Source organism: Acipenser ruthenus, chromosome 51 (genome assembly GCF_902713425.1).
Source record: "Acipenser ruthenus chromosome 51, fAciRut3.2 maternal haplotype, whole genome shotgun sequence".
Classification (NCBI taxonomy): domain Eukaryota; kingdom Metazoa; phylum Chordata; class Actinopteri; order Acipenseriformes; family Acipenseridae; genus Acipenser; species Acipenser ruthenus.
In genome coordinates, this window is record NC_081239.1 from 3,160,394 (window position 1) to 3,173,248 (window position 12,855).

Genomic DNA, 12,855 nt, shown 5'->3' on the forward strand with positions numbered 1-12,855 from the left:
GCATGGAATCCGATACTTCTCACATGCTAAGCAAGCGCATTACCACTTGAACTAATTCCCCATGCTGGACAAGATAAGACATGGGAGCTGCTCACACCTATTCAAAGAACTTTCACTTATTCTGATTTGATGATGAAGTTTCGATAGTTGTTTTAGATTCCTTCTCTATGTCCCTATCGTTACCAGTAAAAACATCCAAATAGTCATCAAACCAGAATTGAACCATCAACATAAATGCCAGGAATGCCATTATGATTAACCACTCTACCAGCTGAGATACCGATGGGTGGCTGAGTGAGTTTTTCGTTGATTACAATACACAGGCAACAAAAGGCTGAGAAGCTCAGGTGACTGTAGTAGTATTTAGCTGCCCCCCATTAATTTTGCTGAGTGTGCATTAACAGTGCTTGCTGAGCACAGGGGCCAGTGGCGCAATGGATAACGCGTCTGACTACGAATCAGAAGATTGTAGGTTCGACTCCTACCTGGCTCGTGACTTTTGTTGCATGCATTTTGTCCCTTGGCTATTTGAATGAAATTCTTTTTCTCAAGTAACACTCCAATTTGATCATTTTCCAACCGATTTCTTAAAGAAAAAGCATTCATTGGAGAATAAGAGCATGTAACCCGATACTTCTCACATGCTAAGCAATCGCATTACCACTTGAACTAAATCCCCATCCTGGACAGGATAAGACATGGGATCTGCTCACACCTATTCAAAGAACTTTCACTTATTCTGATATGATGATGAAGTTTCGACAGCTGTTTTAGATTTCATTCCTTCTCTTTGTCCCTATCATTACCAGTAAAAACAGAGAAAGCATACAAACAGAAATTGTCATCAAACCAGAATCATAAATGCCAGGAGTGCCATTATGATTAGCCCCTCTACCAGCTGAGCTATCAATGGGTGACTGAGTGAGTTTTTCATTGATTACAATACACAGGCAACAAATGGCTGGGATGCTCAGGTGACTGCAGTAGTATTTAGCTGCCCCCCCATTAATTTTGCTGAGTGTGCATTAACAGTGCTTGTTGAGCACAGGGGCCAGTGGTGCAATGGATAACGCGTCTGACTACGAATCAGAAGATTGTAGGATTGACTCCTACCTGGCTCGTGACTTTTGCTGCATGCATTTTGTCCCTCGGCTATTTGAATGAAATTCTTTTTCTCAAGTAACACTCCAAATTGATCATTTTCCAACCGATTTCTTAAAGAGAAAGCATTCATTGGAGAATAAGGGCATGGAACCCGATACTTCTCACACGCTAAGCAAGAGCATTACCACTTGAACTAATTCCCCATGCTGGACAAGATAAGACATGGGACCTGCTCACACCTATTCAAAGAACTTTCATTTATTCTGATTTGATGATGAAGTTTCGACAGCTGTTTTAGATTTCATTCCTTCTCTTTGTCCCTATCATTACATGTAAAAACAGTGAAAGCATCCAAACAGAAATTGTCATCAAACCAGAATTGAAACAGCAACATAAATGACAGGAGTGCCGTTATAATTAACCACTCTACCAGATGATATACCGATGGGTGGCTGAGTGAGTTTCTCGTTGATTACAATACACAGGCAACAAAAGGCTGGGAAGTTCAGGTGACTGCAGTAGTATTTAGCTGCCCCCCATTAATTTTGCTGAGTGTGCATTAACAGTGCTTGTTGAGCACAGGGGCCAGTGGCGCAATGGATAACGCGTCTGACTACGAAACAGCAGGTTGTAGGTTCGACTCCTACCTGGCTCGTGACTTTTGTTGCATGCAATTTGTCCCTCGGCTATTTGAATGAAATTCTTTTTCTCAAGTAACACTCCAAATTGATCATTTTCCAATCGATTTCTTAAAGAAAAAGCATTCATTGGAGAATAAGGGCATAGAACCCGATACTTCTCACATGCTAAGCAAGCACATTACCACTTGAACTAATTCCCCATGCTGGACAGGATAAGACATGTGAGCTGCACACACCTATTCAAAGAAATTTCACTTATTCTGATATGATGATGAAGTTTCGACAGCTGTTTTAGATTTCATTCCTTCTCTTTGTCCCTATCATTACATGTAAAAACAGTGAAAGCCTACAAACAGAAATTGTCATCAAACCAGAATTGAACCAGCAACATAAATGCCAGGAGTGCCATTATGATTGCTCACTCTACCAGCTGAGATACCGATGGGTGGCTGAGTGAGTTTCTCGTTGATTACAATACACAGGCAACAAAAGGCAGGGAAGCTCAGGTGACTGCAGTAGTATTTAGCTGCCCCCCATTAATTTTGCTGAGTGTGCATTAACAGTGCTTGCTGAGGATTGGGGCCAGTGGTGCAAAGGATAACGCGTCTGACTACGAATCAGAAGATTGTAGGTTCGACTCCTACTTGGCTCGTGACTTTTGCTGCATGCATTTTGTCCCTCGGCTATTTGAATGAAATTCTTTTTCTCAAGTAACACTCCAATTTGATCATTTTCCAACCGATTTCTTAAAGAAAAAGCATTCATTGGAGAATAAGAGCATGGAACCCGATACTTCTCACATCCTAAGCAAGCGCATTACCACTTGAACAAATTCACCTTGCTGGACAGGAAAAGACATGGGAGCTGCTCACACCTATTCAAAGAACTTTCACTTATTCTGATTTGATGATGAAGTTTCGACAGCTGTTTTAGATTTCATTCCTTCTCTTTGTCCCTATCATTACATGTAAAAACAGTGAAAGCATCCAAACAGAAATTGTCATCAAACCAGAACTGAACCAGCAACATAAATGCCAGGAGTGCCGTTATAATTAACCACTCTACCAGCTGATATACCAATGGGTGGCTGAGTGAGTTTCTCGTTGATTACAATACACAGGCAACAAAAGGCTGGGAAGCTCATGTGACTACAGTAGTATTTAGCTGCCCCCCATTAATTTTGCTGAATGTGCATTAACAGTGCTTGTTGAGCACAGGGGCCAGTGGCGCAATGGATAACGCGTCTGACTACGAATCAGAAGATTGTAGGTTCGACTCTTACCTGGCTCGTGACTTTTATTGCATGCATTTTGTCCCTCGGCTATTTGAATGAAATTCTTTTTCTCAAGTAACACTCCAATTTGATCATTTTCCAACCGATTTCTTAAAGAAAAAGCATTCATTGGAGAATAAGAGCATGGAACCCGATACTTCTCACATGCTAAGCAAGAGCATTTCCACTTGAACTAATTCCCCATGCTGGACAGGATAAGACATGAGAGCTGCTCACACCTATTCAAAGAACTTTCACTTATTCTGATTTGATGATGAAGTTTTGACAGCTGTTTTAGATTTCTTTCCTTCTTTTTGTCCCAATCATTACATGTAAAAACAGTGAAAGCATCCAAACAGAAATTGTCATCAAACCAGAATTGAACCAGCAACATAAATGCCAGGAGTGCCGTTATAATTAAACACTCTACCAGCTGATATACCGATGGGTGGCTGAGTGAGTTTCTCGTTGATTACAATACACAGGCAACAAAAGGCTGGGAAGCTCAGGTGACTGCAGTAGTATTTAGCTGCCCCCCATTAATTTTGCTGAGTGTGCATTAACAGTGTTTGTTGAGCACAGGGGCCAGTGGCGCAATGGATAACGCGTCTGACTACGAATCAGAAGATTGTAGGTTCGACTCCTACCTGGTTCGTGACTTTTGTTGCATGCATTTTGTCCCTCGGCTATTTGAATGAAATTCTTTTTCTCAAGTAACACTCCAATTTGATCATTTCCCAACATATTTCTTAAAGAAAAAGCATTCATTGGAGAATAAGAGCATGGAACCCGATACTTCTCACATGCTAAGCAAGAGCATTACCACTTGAACTAATTCCCCATGCTGGACAAGATAAGACATTTATTATTATTATTATTATTATTTATTTCTTAGCAGACGCCCTTATCCAGGGCGACTTACAATCGTAAGCAAAAACATTTCAAGCGTTACAATACAAGTAATACAATAAGAGCAAGAAATACAATAACTTTTGTTCAAGTAAAGTACAAGTTTGACAAACCACAATTCAATAATACAGCAGGTAATAGTGATAGTTACATCAGGATATGATTAAATAGTGATAGTTACATCAGGATGTGATTACATACAAAGTACTATAGGTTAAAAACTTGGCAGATTACAGTATTCTGAAGTACAGGATTAAATGCAGTAAAATAGGGGCTGATAAGAGCAAAATAAAGCACATTTACATGAAGGGTGATAGTGTCCCAGGATACAAACAGAGGATTTCTACAGGTGCTCTTTGAAGAGGTGAGTCTTAAGGAGGCGCCGGAATGTGGTCAGGGACTGGGCAGTCCTGACATCTGTAGGAAGGTCATTCCACCACTGCGGAGCAAGGGTGGAGAAGGAGCGGGCTTTGGAGGCAGGGGAGCGTAGCGGTGGTAGAGCTAGTCTTCTAGTGCAGGCGGAGCGGAGAGGTCGAGTGGGGGTGTAGGGAGAGATGAGGGTCTGTAGGTAGCTGGGTGCAGACTGGTCAAGGCATCTGTAGGCTAGTACAAGAGTCTTGAACTGGATGCGAGCGGTGATCGGGAGCCAGTGGAGCGAGCGGAGTAGTGGAGTAGCGTGGGCGAAGCGAGGCAGAGAGAACACCAGGCGGGCAGCAGAGTTCTGGATGAGCTGGAGCGGACGGGTGGCGGACGCAGGGAGGCCAGCCAGGAGGGAGTTGCAGTAGTCTAGGCGGGAGAGTACCAGGGCCTGGACCAGGAGCTGGGTAGCATGAAGGAATGGGAGCTGCACACACCTATTCAAAGAACTTTCACTTATTCTGATATGATGATGAAGTTTCGACAGCTGTTTTAGATTTCATTCCTTCTTTTTGTCCCTATCATTACCAGTAAAAACAGTGAAAGCATACAAACAGAAATTGTCATCAAACCAGAATTGAACCAGCAACATAAATGAAGGAGTGCCATTATGATTACCCACTCTACCAGCTGAGATACAGATGGGTGACTGAGTGAGTTTCTCGTTGATTACAATACACAGGCAACAAAATGCGGGGAAGCTCAGGTGACTGCAGTAGTATTTTGCTGCCCCCCATTAATTTTGCTGAGTGTGCATTAACAGTGCCTGTTGAGCACAGGGGCCAGAGGCGCAATGGATAACGCGTCTGATTACGAATCAGAAGATTGTAGGTTCGACTCCTACCTGGTTCGTGACTTTTATTGCATGAATTTTGTCCCTCGGCTATTTGAATGAAATTCTTTTTCTCAAGTAACACTCCAATTTGATCATTTTCCAACCGATTTCTTAAAGAAAAAGCATTCATTGGAGAATACGGGCATGGAACCCGATACTTCTCACATGCTAAGCAAGAGCATTACCACTTGAACTAATTCACCATGCTGGACAGGATAAGACATGGGAGCTGCTCACACCTATTCAAAGAACTTTCACTTATTCTGATTTGATGATGAAGTTTCGACAGCTGTTTTAGATTTCATTCCTTCTCTTTGTCCCTATCATTACATGTAAAAACAGTGAAAGCATAAAAACAGAAATTGTCATCAAACCAGAATTGAACCAGCAACATAAATGCCAGGAGTGCCATTATGATTACCCGCTCTACCAGCTGAGCTGTCAATGGGTGACTGAGTGAGTTTCACGTTGATTACAATACACAGGCAACAAAAGGCTGGGAAGCTCAGGTGACTGCAGTAGTATTTAGCTGCCCCCCATTAATTTTGCTGAGTGTGCATTAACAGTGCTTGTTGAGCACAGGGGCCAGTGGCGCAATGGATAACGCGTTTGACTACGAATCAGAAGATTGTAGGTTCGCTCCTACCTGGCTCGTGACTTTTGTTGCATGCATTTTGTCCCTCTGCTATTTGAATGAAATTCTTTTTCTCAAGTAACACTCCAATTTGATCATTTTCCAACCGATTTCTTAAAGAAAAAGCATTCATTGGAGAATAAGAGCATGGAACCCGATACTTCTCACATGCTAAGCAAGAGCATTACCACTTGAACGAATTCCCTATGCTGGACAAGATAAGACATGGGAGCTGCACACACCTATTCAAAGAACTTTCACTTATTCTGATATGATGATGAAGTTTCGACAGCTGTTTTAGATTTCATTCCTTCTTTTTGTCCCTATCATTACATGTAAAAACAGTGAAAGCATCCAAACAGAAATTGTCATCAAACCAGAACTGAACCACCAACATAAATGCCAGGAGTGCCGTTATGATTATCCATTCTACCAGCTGAGATACCGATGGGTGGCTGAGTGAGTTTCTCGTTGATTACAATACACAGGCAACAAAAGGCTGGGAAGCTCAGGTGACACCAGTAGTATTTAGCTGCCCCCCATTAATTTAGCTGAGTGTGCATTAACAGTTCTTGTTGAGCACAGGGGCCAGTGGCGCAATGGATAACGCGTCTGACTACGAATCATAAGATTGTAGGTTCGACTCCTACCTGGCTCGTGACTTTTGTTGCATGCATTTTGTCCCTCGGTTATTTGAATGAAATTCTTTTTCTCAAGCAACACTCCAATTTGATCATTTTCCAACCGATGTCTTAAAGAAAAAGCATTCATTGGAGAATAAGGGCATGGAACCCGATACTTCTCAAATGCTAAGCAAGCGCATTACCACTTGAACTAATTCCCCATGCTGGACAGGATAAGACATCGGAGCTGCTCACACCTATTCAAAGAACTTTCACTTATTCTGATTTGATGATGAAGTTTCGACAGCTGTTTTAGATTTCATTCCTTCTCTTTGTCCCTATCATTACCAGTAAAAACAGTGAAAGCATACAAACAGAAATTGTCATCAAACCAGAATTGAACCAGCAACATAAATGCCAGGAGTGCCGTTATGATTATCCATTCTACCAGCTGAGATACCGATGGGTGGCTGAGTGAGTTTCTCATTGATTACAATACAGAGGCAACAAAAGGCGGGGAAGCTCAGGTGACTGCAGTAGTATTTAGCTGCCCCCCATTAATTTTGCTGAGTGTGCATTAACAGTGCTTGTTGAGCCCAGGGGCCAGTGGCGCAATGGATAACGCGTCTGACTACGAATCAGCAGATTGTAGGTTCGACTCTTACCTGGCTCGTGACTTTTGTTGCATGCATTTTGTCCCTCGGCTATTTGAATGAAATTCTTTTTCTCAAGTAACACTCCATTTTGATCATTTCCAACCGATTTCTTAAAGAAAAAGCATTCATTGGAGAATAAGAGCATGGAACCCGATACTTCTCACATGTTAAGCAAGAGCATTACCACTTGAACTAATTCCCCATGCTGGACAAGATAAGACATGGGAGCTGCACACACCTATTCAAAGAACTTTCACTTATTCTGATATGATGATGAAGTTTCGACAGCTGTTTTAGAGTTCATTCCTTCTCTTTGTCCCTATCATTACATGTAAAAACAGAGAAAGCATCCAAACAGAAATTGTCATCAAACCAGAATTGAACCAGCAACATAAATGCCAGGAGTGCCGTTATAATTATCCATTCTACCAGCTGAGATACCGATGGGTGGCTGAGTGAGTTTCTCGTTGATTACGACACACAGGCAACAAAAGGTTGGGAAGCTCAGGAGACTGCAGTAGTATTTAGCTGCCCCCCATTAATTTTGCTGAGTGAGCATTAACAGTGCTTGTTGCGCACAGGGGCCAGTGGCGCAATGGATAACGCGTCTGACTACGAATCAGAAGATTGTAGTTTCGACTCCTACCTGGCTCGTGACTTTTGTTGCATGCATTTTGTCCCTCGGTTATTTGAATGAAATTCTTTTTCTCAAGCAACACTCCAATTTGATCATTTTCCAACCGATTTCTTAAAGAAAAAGCATTCATTGGAGAATAAGGGCATGGAACCCGATACTTCTCACATGCTAAGCAAGCGCATTACCACTTGAACTAATTCCCCATGCTGGACAGGATAAGACATGGGAGCTGCTCACAACTATTCAAAGAACTTTCACTTATTCTGATTTGATGATGAAGTTTCGACAGCTGTTTTAGATTTCATTCCTTCTTTTTGTCCCTATCATTACCAGTAAAAACAGTGAAAGCATCCAAACAGAAATTGTCATCAAACCTGAATTGAACCAGCAACATAAATGCTAAGAGTGCCGTTATGATTATCCACTCTACCAGCTGAGATACCGATGGGTGGCTGAGTGAGTTTCTCGTTGATTACAATACACAGGCAACAAAAGGCTGGGAAGCTCAGGTGACACCAGTAGTATTTAGCTGCCCCCCATTAATTTTGCTGAGTGTGCATTAACAGTGCTTGTGGAGCACAGGGGCCAGTGGCGCAATGGATAACGCGTCTGACTACGAATCAGAAGATTGTAGGTTCGACTCCTACCTGGCTCGTGACTTTTGTTGCATGCATTTTGTCCCTCGGCTATTTGAATGAAATTCTTTTTCTCAAGTAACACTCCAATTTGATCATTTTCCAACCAATTTCTTAAAGAAAAAGCATTTATTGGAGAATAAGAGCATGGAACCCGATACTTCTCACATGCTAAGCAAGAGCATTACCACTTGAACTGATTCCCCATGCTGGACAGGATAAGACATGGGATCTGCTCACACCTATTCAAAGAACTTTCACTTATTCTGATTTGATGATGAAGTTTCGACAGCTGTTTTAGATTCCTTCTCTATGTCCCTATCATTACCAGTAAAAACATCCAAATAGTCATCAAACCAGAATTGAACCATCAACATAAATGCCAGGAATGCCATTATGATTAACCACTCTACCAGCTGAGATACCGATGGGTGGCTGAGTGAGTTTTTCGTTGATTACAATACACAGGCAACAAAAGGCTGGGAAGCTCAGGTGACTGTAGTAGTATTTAGCTGCCCCCCATTCATTTTGCTGAGTGTGCATTAACGGTGCTTGCTGAGCATAGGGGCCAGTGGCGCAATGGATAACGCGTCTGACTACGAATCAGAAGATTGTAGGTTCGACTCCTACCTGGCTCGTGACTTTTGTTGCATGCATTTTGTCCCTCGGCTATTTGAATGAAATTCTTTTTCTCAAGTAACACTCCAATTTGATTATTTTCCAACCGATTTCTTAAAGAAAAAGCATTCATTGGAGAATAAGGGCATGGAACCCGATACTTCTCACATGCTAAGCAAGAGCATTACCACTTGAACTAATTCCCCATGCTGGACAAGATAAGACATGGGAGCTGCACACACCTATTCAAAGAACTTTCACTTATTCTGATATGATGATGAAGTTTCGACAGCTGTTTTAGATTTCATTCCTACTCTTTGTCCCTATCATTACCAGTAAAAACAGTGAAAGCATACAAACAGAAATTGTCATCAAACCAGAATTGAACCAGCAACATAAATGCCAGGAGTGCCATTATGATTGCTCACTCTACCAGCTGAGCTATCAATGGGTGACTGAGTGAGTTTCTCGTTGATTACAATACACAGGCAACAAAAGGCTGGGAAGCTCAGGTGACTGCAGTAGTATTTAGCTGCCCCCCATTAATTTTGCTGAGTGTGCATTAACAGTGCTTGTTGAGCACAGGGGCCAGTGGCGCAATGGATAACGCGTCTGACTACGAATCAGAAGATTGTAGGTTCGACTCCTACCTGGCTCGTGACTTTTGTTGCATGCATTTTGTCCCTCGGCTATTTGAATGAAATTCTTTTTCTCAAGTAACACTCCAATTTGATTATTTTCCAACATATTTCTTAAAGAAAAAGCATTCATTGGAGAATAAGAGCATGGAACCCGATACTTCTCACATGCTAAGCAAGAGCATTACCACTTGAACTAATTCCCCATGCTGGACAAGATAAGACATGGGAGCTGCAGACACCTATTCAAAGAAATTTCACTTATTCTGATATGATGATGAAGTTTCGACAGCTGTTTTAGATTTCATTCCTTCTTTTTGTCCCTATCATTACCAGTAAAAACAGTGAAAGCATACAAACAGAAATTGTCATCAAACCAGAATTGAACCAGCAACATAAATGCCAGGAGTGCCGTTATAATTAACCACTCTACCAGATGAAATACCGATGGGTGGCTGAGTGAGTTTCTCGTTGATTACAATACACAGGCAACAAAAGGCTGGGAAGCTCAGGTGACTGCAGTAGTATTTAGCTGCCCCCCATTAATTTTGCTGAGTGTGCATTAACAGTGCTTGTTGAGCACAGGGGCCAGTGGCGCAATGGATAACGCGTCTGACTACGAATCAGAAGATTGTAGGTTCGACTCCTACCTGGCTCGTGACTTTTGTTGCATGCATTTTGTCCCTCGGCTATTTGAATGAAATTCTTTTTCTCAAGTAACACTCCAATTTGATTATTTTCCAACATATTTCTTAAAGAAAAAGCATTCATTGGAGAATAAGAGCATGGAACCCGATACTTCTCACATGCTAAGCAAGAGCATTACCACTTGAACTAATTCCCCATGCTGGACAAGATAAGACATGGGAGCTGCAGACACCTATTCAAAGAAATTTCACTTATTCTGATATGATGATGAAGTTTCGACAGCTGTTTTAGATTTCATTCCTTCTTTTTGTCCCTATCATTACCACTAAAAACAGTGAAAGCATACAAACAGAAATTGTCATCAAACCAGAATTGAACCAGCAACATAAATGCCAGGAGTGCCGTTATAATTAACCACTCTACCAGATGATATACCGATGGGTGGCTGAGTGAGTTTCTCGTTGATTACAATACACAGGCAACAAAAGGCTGGGATGCTCAGGTGACTGCAGTAGTATTTAGCTGCCCCCCATTAATTTTGCTGAGTGTGCATTAACAGTGCTTGTTGAGCACAGGGGCCAGTGGCGCAATGGATAACGCGTCTGATGTATGAAGTTTCGACAGCTGTTTTAGATTTCATTCCTTCTTTTTGTCCCTATCATTACATTTAAAAACAGTGAAAGCATTCAAACAGAAATTGTCATCAAACCAGAATTGAACCAGCAACATAAATGCCAGGAGTGCCGTTATAATTAACCACTCTACCAGATGATCTACCGATGGGTGGCTGAGTGAGTTTCTCGTTGATTACAATACACAGGCAACAAAAGGCTGGGAAGCTCAGGTGACTGCAGTTGTATTTAGCTTCCCCCCTTTAATTTTGCTGAGTGTGCATTAACAGTGCTTTTTGAGCACCGGGGCCAGTGGCGCAATGGATAACGCGTCTGACTACGAATCAGAAGATTGTAGGTTCGACTCCTACCTGGCTCGTGACTTTTGTTGCATGCATTTTGTCCCTCGGCTATTTGAATGAAATTCTTTTTCTCAAGTAACACTCCAATTTGACCATTTTCCAACCGATACCTTAAAGAAAAAGCATTCATTGGAGAATAAGAGCATGGAACCCGATACTTCTCACATGCTAAGCAAGAACATTACCACTTGAACTAATTCCCCATGCTGGACAGGATAAGACATGAGAGCTGCTCACATCTATTCAAAGAAATTTCACTTATTCTGATTTGATGATGAAGTTTCGACAGCTGTTTTAGATTTCATTCCTTCTTTTTGTCCCTATCATTACATTTAAAAACAGTGAAAGCATTCAAACAGAAATTGTCATCAAACCAGAATAGAACCAGCAACATAAATGCCAGGAGTGCCATTATGATTACTCACTCTACCAGCTGAGCTATCAATGGGTGACTGAGTGAGTCTCTCGTTGATTACAATACACAGGCAACAAAAGGCTGGGAAGCTCAGGTGACTGCAGTAGTATTTAGCTGCCCCCCATTAATTTTGCTGAGTGTGCATTAACAGTGCTTGTTGAGCACAGGGGCCAGTGGCGCAATGGATAACGCGTCTGACTACGAATCAGAAGATTGTAGGTTCGACTCCTACCTGGCTCATGACTTTTATAGCATGCATTTTGTCCCTCGGCTATTTGAATGAAATTCTTTTTCTCAAGTAACACTCCAATTTGATCATTTTCCAACATATTTCTTAAAGAAAAAGCATTCTTTGGAGAATAAGAGCATGGAACCCGATACTTCTCACATGCTAAGCAAGAGCATTACCACTTGAACTAATTCCCCATGCTGGACAAGATAAGACATGGGAGCTGCAGACACCTATTCAAAGAAATTTCACTTATTCTGATATGATGATGAAGTTTCGACAGCTGTTTTAGATTTCATTCCTTCTTTTTGTCCCTATCATTACCAGTAAAAACAGTGAAAGCATACAAACAGAAATTGTCATCAAACCAGAATTGAACCAGCAACATAAATGCCAGGAGTGCCGTTATAATTAACCACTCTACCAGATGATATACCGATGGGTGGCTGAGTGAGTTTCTCGTTGATTACAATACACAGGCAACAAAAGGCTGGGATGCTCAGGTGACTGCAGTAGTATTTAGCTGCCCCCCATTAATTTTGCTGAGTGTGCATTAACAGTGCTTGTTGAGCACAGGGGCCAGTGGCGCAATGGATAACGCGTCTGACTACGAATCAGAAGATTGTAGGTTCGACTCCTACCTGGCTCGTGACTTTTGTTGCATGCATTTTGTCCCTCGGCTATTTGAATGAAATTCTTTTTCTCAAGTAACACTCCAATTTGATTATTTTCCAACATATTTCTTAAAGAAAAAGCATTCATTGGAGAATAAGAGCATGGAACCCGATACTTCTCACATGCTAAGCAAGAGCATTACCACTTGAACTAATTCCCCATGCTGGACAGGATAAGACATGAGAGCTGCTCACACCTATTCAAAGAACTTTCACTTATTCTGATTTGATGATGAAGTTTCGACAGCTGTTTTAGATTTCATTCCTTCTTTTTGTCCCTATCATTACCAGTAAAA

The 12,855-nt window shown here is 41.6% G+C and overlaps 14 non-coding genes across 14 annotated transcripts; all 14 read left to right on the forward strand.

Annotated features, from left to right (window-relative positions):
* Window positions 1–420: 420 nt before the first annotated feature.
* On the forward strand, window positions 421–493 carry trnar-acg (transfer RNA arginine (anticodon ACG)). Its single transcript has one exon. It is a non-coding gene; the product is annotated as a tRNA-Arg (tRNA).
* A 1,831-nt stretch (window positions 494–2,324) lies between these two features.
* Window positions 2,325–2,397, forward strand: trnar-acg (transfer RNA arginine (anticodon ACG)). Its single transcript has one exon. It is a non-coding gene; the product is annotated as a tRNA-Arg (tRNA).
* A 565-nt stretch (window positions 2,398–2,962) lies between these two features.
* trnar-acg (transfer RNA arginine (anticodon ACG)) lies at window positions 2,963–3,035 on the forward strand. The gene has a single exon. It is a non-coding gene; the product is annotated as a tRNA-Arg (tRNA).
* A 565-nt stretch (window positions 3,036–3,600) lies between these two features.
* Window positions 3,601–3,673, forward strand: trnar-acg (transfer RNA arginine (anticodon ACG)). The gene has a single exon. It is a non-coding gene; the product is annotated as a tRNA-Arg (tRNA).
* A 1,450-nt stretch (window positions 3,674–5,123) lies between these two features.
* Window positions 5,124–5,196, forward strand: trnar-acg (transfer RNA arginine (anticodon ACG)). Its single transcript has one exon. It is a non-coding gene; the product is annotated as a tRNA-Arg (tRNA).
* A 1,202-nt stretch (window positions 5,197–6,398) lies between these two features.
* On the forward strand, window positions 6,399–6,471 carry trnar-acg (transfer RNA arginine (anticodon ACG)). Its single transcript has one exon. It is a non-coding gene; the product is annotated as a tRNA-Arg (tRNA).
* Window positions 6,472–7,673: 1,202 nt separating this feature from the next.
* Window positions 7,674–7,746, forward strand: trnar-acg (transfer RNA arginine (anticodon ACG)). The gene has a single exon. It is a non-coding gene; the product is annotated as a tRNA-Arg (tRNA).
* A 565-nt stretch (window positions 7,747–8,311) lies between these two features.
* trnar-acg (transfer RNA arginine (anticodon ACG)) lies at window positions 8,312–8,384 on the forward strand. The gene has a single exon. It is a non-coding gene; the product is annotated as a tRNA-Arg (tRNA).
* A 545-nt stretch (window positions 8,385–8,929) lies between these two features.
* trnar-acg (transfer RNA arginine (anticodon ACG)) lies at window positions 8,930–9,002 on the forward strand. Its single transcript has one exon. It is a non-coding gene; the product is annotated as a tRNA-Arg (tRNA).
* Window positions 9,003–9,567: 565 nt separating this feature from the next.
* Window positions 9,568–9,640, forward strand: trnar-acg (transfer RNA arginine (anticodon ACG)). Its single transcript has one exon. It is a non-coding gene; the product is annotated as a tRNA-Arg (tRNA).
* Window positions 9,641–10,205: 565 nt separating this feature from the next.
* trnar-acg (transfer RNA arginine (anticodon ACG)) lies at window positions 10,206–10,278 on the forward strand. Its single transcript has one exon. It is a non-coding gene; the product is annotated as a tRNA-Arg (tRNA).
* Window positions 10,279–11,185: 907 nt separating this feature from the next.
* Window positions 11,186–11,258, forward strand: trnar-acg (transfer RNA arginine (anticodon ACG)). Its single transcript has one exon. It is a non-coding gene; the product is annotated as a tRNA-Arg (tRNA).
* A 565-nt stretch (window positions 11,259–11,823) lies between these two features.
* trnar-acg (transfer RNA arginine (anticodon ACG)) lies at window positions 11,824–11,896 on the forward strand. Its single transcript has one exon. It is a non-coding gene; the product is annotated as a tRNA-Arg (tRNA).
* A 565-nt stretch (window positions 11,897–12,461) lies between these two features.
* Window positions 12,462–12,534, forward strand: trnar-acg (transfer RNA arginine (anticodon ACG)). The gene has a single exon. It is a non-coding gene; the product is annotated as a tRNA-Arg (tRNA).
* Window positions 12,535–12,855: the final 321 nt, after the last annotated feature.